Raw genomic sequence first — 7,541 nt, 5'->3', positions numbered from 1 at the left:
TTTGACTCAATTATTTGAACTTCATTTTATATTTTGGTCTCTCTAGGGTGATAAGTTCAGTTAAGATAATTTTATTTTTTTGAAAAATTAAAATATTATTTTTGCTTAATTTTAAGTATTTTTACCTCTTCTTTTATTAAGGTTTAAAAATGAATATTTTTTGTTTAATCTTTAACAAATTTTTAATGTTTATATATAATAATATTATATATTTGTCTTTTATGACATATAAGTTTAAGGGGCTCGAACCGACTTGAATCTTAAATGTTGTAATATAGGTCCAATCCTCTTTTTAAACGGACTCATTTTTAAGTTCTTTCAAATATCAGACTACCCTTTTATTTGAGATAAGAAGGATAGAAAATTTATTGGAGCGCGTACACGAATGGAAGAAGCGAGTGGAGCAGTAACAGTACTATCAACGAAATCTTTCGCCACCATGTCTGATCTCTTACAAGTTACAATTCAACACTCCCCGTTAGTTCAGTTTTTTACCACAAAACATGTTCTCACACGTGTCCATACGACCTCTTTTTTTCTCTCTCTTGCTTTTCTCTTGACTTTCTTTTTTTTTTGACTCCTCCATTAGTGTGACTTTCTTTCATTTCTAGAGAGAGAGACGGAGAGAGAAGAGAAACCATTGAGTTTTAGAAAGATAGGGAAATATGAAAGAAGGGAAAACGTTTTTGAAGTCTAGAATGAAATGGGTTGGTTTAGTTGGTTTGGTTTTATCATCTTTTTCACTCTTTGTACACTTTTTGCTAGCAAGATTCACCGAATATGGCTTCTCTGAATACCAGTCTTCCACAACAATCTTCTCTTGGAGACCTATTTTTGAAACTTCAGACCTTTCAAGAACGGTAATGTGCTAAGTTTTATGCTTCCACAATCTCATTTTCTTGATTTTTTTCCTGCTTTTAAATTTTGATTCTTTTCATTTGACATGTTCTACTTTCTGGGTATTGGTTGTTTTTCTTAGAAGTTTTTGCTCTTGGCGGTTTTACTTGTCTGTTTTTGAACACGTGGATTTGGTTTTAGTGTTGTTTGGGAGTTTGGTTTGGATCCATTTTGATTACTGAAACTGCACTGGTTAGTGTTATTGGTTTGTTTCATTAAGGTGAGCTGAAATTTGTATTTTGGATCCAGTTTGATTTGGTTTTTAACTGTTTTGGTAATTTTAGAGCCAATTCTTTCTGTTAGATTTGTTTAACATTTATGGCTTCTTATGGCTTTCATTTTATGCATTGATGCAGAGCCCATTGTATAGAAGACTATGGGGTCCAGTTGGGCAATTGGAATCTTTACACCCAGATGCAAATCCTAGAGGATACTATGCAGGTTAGCTTACATTTCCACCCTTGATTATTCGACTGTTATGTGTTTTACAAGAACATGACTCATTTGAACTAGAGTTTAGCTCAGTTGGCTCATACAATCATTTAGGTAGCATCCAGGGTTCAAATCTCAGCACCTCTAATTTCTTCCCCATCCCCAGGCTGTGGCCTCTTTTGTACCAAAGAACCTAACTCATTTGGTGAAAAAAATTAAATTTCATATTTTCCACCACAAGACTCAAGCTAATAGAGGTTTAAGTTAAGATGCTAACATTGAATGATTAGGATTTAAGTCCTGTTATTAACATTCTTCTATCAGAATATTTTAAATGTATGAGCCAGCCCTTTTCTTCCTTGACTGCTAACTGTCTTCTGTATACAATTCCAATGTTAAAAAATTTTTAAACGCCTTAACCTAACTGAGTGGAATTTGAAGGACTAAAAATAGCATCGATTAATTAGAAGTAGTGTGCTAGAATATTTGGAGAGATTAAAATGAAAATTGTAGAAGACTGGCTCTATCTTAACACCTAGAATTTGCCTTGTCTTTTAATTCTTTTCCTTACATGTAAACCACTTTATATATGCAACATATAGAATTAGAGTTTTATTGAACATTTCGTTACTTTAAAAAGTGGTCATTGGAACTGTGGGATTCTTTTGGGAAGTATGATGATTGTTGCTAAAATAGTTTATAGGGCATGCATAAATTATAAAATTTCCTTTTAGGATGTAAATAAATCAAAGGTATGTTGTAGGAAAGGTGAATTTTTTTTTTTTTTGGTTCAAGATTACAGGTGAGCTATTGCTGTAGTTCATTTATGTTCTGTTCTGGAGGTTTATGTTCTATTTTATGTTTCATGACCAATAGTTCTGAATATTTGTTTTTTATTGGGACCGTTGTTCTTGCTTAAGTTAGCATTCTGTTGATGAATTTATTGGCACATATGTCTCTATGCAAACACAGTTCTGTTTTATATCATGTCTTTGTGTCTATTAGGAGTAGCATTTTCTTATTCCCCTTTTTAAAAGCAGAGAATTTTTTTTTCCTACTAAAATTGTTTTACTTGTCAAGATAAATGTTAGGCTGAGAAGAAAAATTCCCCCAACGGTTGTTTTTCATTTTTTCCTGGATCATATATATATATATATATATTAGACACCCACACTCAAGAGTCATGACGAATACTTTTTTATACGCTTGCCTATAGCAGGTCCTAGTGTTCAGACAAACGGATACGTTTTTGTCAGAATACAAGGTGGTTTCCATGAGATTAGGAGCTCAGTAAGGATGCTGCAGTCAAATTTCCTACTTGCAGATACAATTCTGTATTATACTTATTGGAATTGTAATGTTTTTCTTAATCTTTTAGATATGTGATGTGGTTGTGGTTTTCTCGGTTTCTTAATGCTACTTTAGTTGTTCCAGAGATTCAACAAACAACTAGCAAGAAAGGAATCAGGTCATTTTTGTATAATTATTACAGCTTTCAATTCTTATTTGGAGTTAGATCATGACTATTTAATGTATCAGTAATTGGTCTATGTCAACTTATTTGTCATGTATGATCGATGCAGCTCCCAGCTCAAGAGTTTTGCATACCTCTATGATGAGGAGCAATTCATGGCAGCTTTAGCAAAAGATGTTAATATTGTGAAAACCCTTCCTAAAAATCTTAAATCAGCAAGGAGAAATAAGGAGATTCCAGTGTTTAGAGTGCCATACTCATCTTCACCATATTATTATTTGCACAATGTGCTTCCTATTTTGATCAAGCATTCTGTAGTTGAACTAGTTGTTTCTGATGGAGGATGCTTGCAGGTGATTAGAGTTGCCAATTTTCTGTGGTCCTATGACTTGAATTTTTAAAATTTTCGTTTTAGCGGAATAACACTTTTTGAACTCTTATTGGTTGATAGCATCTTATTGGTTGCACATCTATCAACTTAATCGTTAAGTGTTTGGTGGTTCTCTAATATGTTTGGTTTAGAATTCTGGTGTTTGAATCTTGGGTACTTGCACTCTTACAAATGCGTGGCTGATGTTTATGTCATGTGCTAAGTCTGTATCAAGACCATAATTCTCTTCTATTCCCGAATAAATTCCAAAAGACTTGTACCAAGTCAGCTATCAGATTTGTTATGTAGCAAAGAATGGCTTATCTTGCTTTTCATGTCAGATTTCTGCAACCCCAAGTGCTCTGGTTAATCCACTCTTTCCGTGACCATTTTAATGCTCATCCTTTTGTATGTCTGTTTTTTTTTAAGTCTCTTAATGAACGTTCTTTTGTGCTTTTGATTTCTCATGATGAAGAGTTAAGACTAATGGGAACCTTGCAGCATTTAAAGTTAAAATGCCCTTCATTCTGCAGAATCATTCTATGCTATAAAAACTTTAATTTCTTTATTTAATTGTTGCTAATATTTTTGTATATGATCTAGGCCATTCTTCCACCTCATCTAGAAGAGTATCAAAGACTCAGATGTAGGGTTGCTTTTCATGCTCTCATGTTCTGGCAGGATGTTCTGGAGCTGGCAACTAATATTTTGCGTAGGTAAATAAGTAACCATGGTTCTAAATTGTAGTATGTTTTAATTTGTTTTTCTAATTGTTTATCAATTAAGGTTACGGGCTCCTGGAAGACCTTTTATTGCCTTTGATCCTGGGATGACACGAGATGCTTTAGCCTATCATGGTTGTTCTGAACTGTTTCAGGTGCCTGCTTTAAACTCTGAAGGCACCATTGGTGCTTTTACTCACTGAAGCTTTTATTTCAAATCTTGTCCATCATTTGACACATTTCTTCTCTTTTGGAGCTTCCCCCAAGGATGTGCATGCTGAACTTATCCAGCACAGAAGATCTTGGATGAGAAAACGTGGGATAATAAAGGGGCAGCTTTCTGTAAATTCTGCAAAGCAACGCCTCAAGGGTTCATGTCCATTAACGCCAGAAGAGGTAAGAAATGATGAGCATAGTAATTTCCAATAGGTGAACTTCATTCCTTTATGAGGTTTCAGTTCTATGCCTCTTCTTATTATTTGAGACCAAATATGCCAATTTACCATCTGACATTAGAAGCTGCTTCCTGCACTTCATTTATGGTGGGGTGGAGATATGCTATGATGCTTAACTGGTATAGCTTTTTCAAAGGCAAGACATTTTTCAAAGTGGGTGTCATTTTGACTGGGTTAAAAACAACCTGTGATAATTGCTCCCTCTCCCATGCTTCATAACTGGCTAATTAATGTATCCATTCCATTTGATCAGGAGAAATGACTTGAGGTTGAAAAAAGTAAAAAAAAAAAAAAAACTTGAGATCTTGATTCAAATTGCTTGCCTTTCTGCAGGTTGTTATTCTTCTTCGTGCATATGGATACCCGTGGGGCACAATTTTATACGTGTCCAGAGGAGAGGTTTTTGGAGGCCAAAGGACATTGATCCCTCTTCATGGAATGTTTGAAAATGTTGTTGATAGGACTTCCCTCAGCACAGTTTGGGAGCTCAGTAGAATTTATGGCCGTGAGGCTAACCTTGATGAAAATGATCCAAGGGCTCCATCATCTGCTCAGGTTGAAATGAATCTTGATGCTTGGAAAAACTCTGGTCCTGGTCCTGGTCCTCTTCCACCTCCTCCTGCCAGACCCAAGACTTATAATCTTGAAGGGTGGTGGGGTTGGGTTGCTGAGAGCGATAATGAGCCTGAAAGTACAGTTTTAGAGTTGAGGACTAATGCCCATAAATTACTATGGGAAGCAATAGACTATATGATTTCTGTTGAAGCTGATGTTTTCATTCCTGGATTTGATCGTGATGGTAAGGGACATCCAAATTTTGCCAGTCTGGTTATGGGACACAGATTGTATCAGTCAGCTGCATCTAAAACATACAGGCCAGACAGGTAAACATCTCTGACTGCACATGTTTGGTTGAGTGTATGCAATTAGTTTTACAGATGTATGATTCAGATGCAAGTTATTTTTCATAAAATGTAATGATGGTGCTGGTGTCAAATTTTCTTTTTAACTTCTATCCGTGCAGAGGTTTATGTTTTACCTGTCTGTTGGATGTACTGATCAGTCAATTAGATAAGTAATAGAAGGTTACATGCTATGCTAGTTATATGACCAATTACTAAATTCCAGAAATTGAATTAGTGAGGGATCGATAAATGGTTTTTAATTATGATAATACAGTTTTTGATTCTGTGATGCTGTATTCTATCCCTTCATCCACTCCTTTGTACTAATCTTTTTCTTAATTCAATGGCTAGCATTATTAGTCGGATGGCATATGTAGCCAATTCCATCCATCTCAGGAGAATCTTTTCTACACAATAACTTATATTTATCCTGATTATTTGAAAACTAAGCTACCTTTGGGTTGTATAACCATTGTATATACATGTTGATCATCCTGATGTAAGTCCAAATGCGCACTTAGTTTGGAGTTTGGACTAATTTGTGACTGTACCACAGCATAAATGGCACTCGCATATTCTGTAATAATAATAGAATTACTTCCAAACTATAGCTCCTTTTCCCATTTGTTTGCAACTCTTGCCGGTTGACAACTGATGGGTGTTCTCTCCCATTTAGCCCTTCTTTATGCTCTCAACATATTCTGATTGTATGCTCTTTCAACATAGGAAAGAAGTTGTCAGCCTCTTGGAAGAAATTCGTAGCCACATATATCATGCAAACCATTCCTGGTTAGCATCAATCCGAAAGCATTTGCGGAGCTCTTTAATTGATGGACTGATCAAAGCTTCAAATAAGTCAAAGTTGTCGTCTTTTCTTTCACATCCGGTCCCTGAATGTTCTTGCTGGAGGCCTGATTCTAGGGAAACATCATCTAATGCTTCAAGTCCATCAAATTTACAAATTCATGCTGCTATTGGAGTCATACATCATTGCCCTGCTTGGATGGACGGTGAAAAAAGTTCAGGCTCTAAAGAAAAGGAAAATGAAGAAGATATTGATGAAAATGATCCATCATCATCTGGATTGTTCTTTCAGAATACTGGAAGTCTTGATGTTGGAGGTGCAGATATAAACCTCAAAGAAGAATCTCAATTCGAGGATCAAGAAGAAGATGGTGATGATTGACAATGGAAGCCTATATATTTTGTTCAAGTTCCTAAAATGCAGCACCAGCATTGCAGTGCAATGTACATAGATATAGTAAGCAAGAATTTTCTCGAATTCTGATTCAAGAATCAAGATGGAGAAGCAAGGTGCCTCCACCAGTTCTCAAACTCCATTGACTCAGGCCTATAATCAGGTCCATTAGATGGTGATGTGTCATATAATTCAAGTCTAGCTGGGAAAAGCAATAATGCCTTTCTTTAAAGCCTGCAACCAGTTTTGACTAGTCTTAGCTTGTTCTTCATGGAAAAACATAAAATTTGTTTATCTTTTTCAGGGAATTCTCAAAATTTTCTGGGCATTTTTCATGCATGAAATGTATGAACATGATTAAGATCAGAGTGAGATAGTTGTCTTCCTTTAATCCATTATTAAATATATTAATTCTTTCCTCCTTTTATACTTGATTATTTTGGTTCTAAACAGGCTACTAGCATATATCTGAGCCTAGAAAATCATGCTTCTAAGGATCTGAATACAAAATTTTCATTTTCAAGAATGAAAAAATGTCCATAATACAACATTTCCGATTATTAGAGAATAAAGCAGCACATCTAAGCATTTGATTTAGTGATTGATGTATGATTTTTCCGTCCAAGCATTTGACTTATTGATTTGATCCTCACTCAAAGAGCATGTTCGAATCTTCCCCCTTTACCCAACTGCTTCAAATGAATTGTTGGTGTTATATAAAGATAAATTCTGATGTAGATTAAGCTGTTAATGATTGATCATTAATGTGGCATTTCCTTTACTACACGTTGTTACCTTCATGTTATAAAGGTAGTGAAGTTTATGAAAATGGTTGTATGTTATTCATCCTGTACAGTAGACATTTATACATCAATAGTTGCTGAGAATAAATACAGAGTGATTGTAGGTGCTATATTTGGTGAATAATTGTTCTTGTGATTAGTGTGATGATCTCATGAAATGCTGCTGAAAGTCTTGCAAAGATTGTGGAGAGATCTTGGGAGAAATCTTAGGTGTTATGAGCTGTTATCTTATCATGCCTCTGCAACATAGGCGTGGCATTGACAACCCCAATCTCAATTCGATGT

General features: G+C 35.2%; 1 pseudogene across 1 annotated transcript; it reads left to right on the top strand.

Annotated features, from left to right (window-relative positions):
* The first annotated feature begins 550 nt into the window (after nucleotides 1-550).
* On the top strand, nucleotides 551-6,882 carry LOC111305704 (O-fucosyltransferase 27-like; annotated as a pseudogene). Its single transcript, XR_016331296.1, has 10 exons — nucleotides 551-860; nucleotides 1,254-1,338; nucleotides 2,549-2,619; nucleotides 2,708-2,797; nucleotides 2,913-3,156; nucleotides 3,777-3,889; nucleotides 3,960-4,050; nucleotides 4,163-4,291; nucleotides 4,684-5,234; nucleotides 5,982-6,882. The product of XR_016331296.1 is annotated as an O-fucosyltransferase 27-like (transcript).
* The last annotated feature ends 659 nt before the right edge of the window (nucleotides 6,883-7,541 follow it).

This window comes from Durio zibethinus, chromosome 21 (genome assembly GCF_047325235.1).
Source record: "Durio zibethinus cultivar Kanyao isolate XHJ-2024 chromosome 21, ASM4732523v1, whole genome shotgun sequence".
Taxonomy (NCBI): Eukaryota; Viridiplantae; Streptophyta; class Magnoliopsida; order Malvales; family Malvaceae; genus Durio; species Durio zibethinus.
This window is presented reverse-complemented; position numbering and strand designations above follow the sequence as displayed.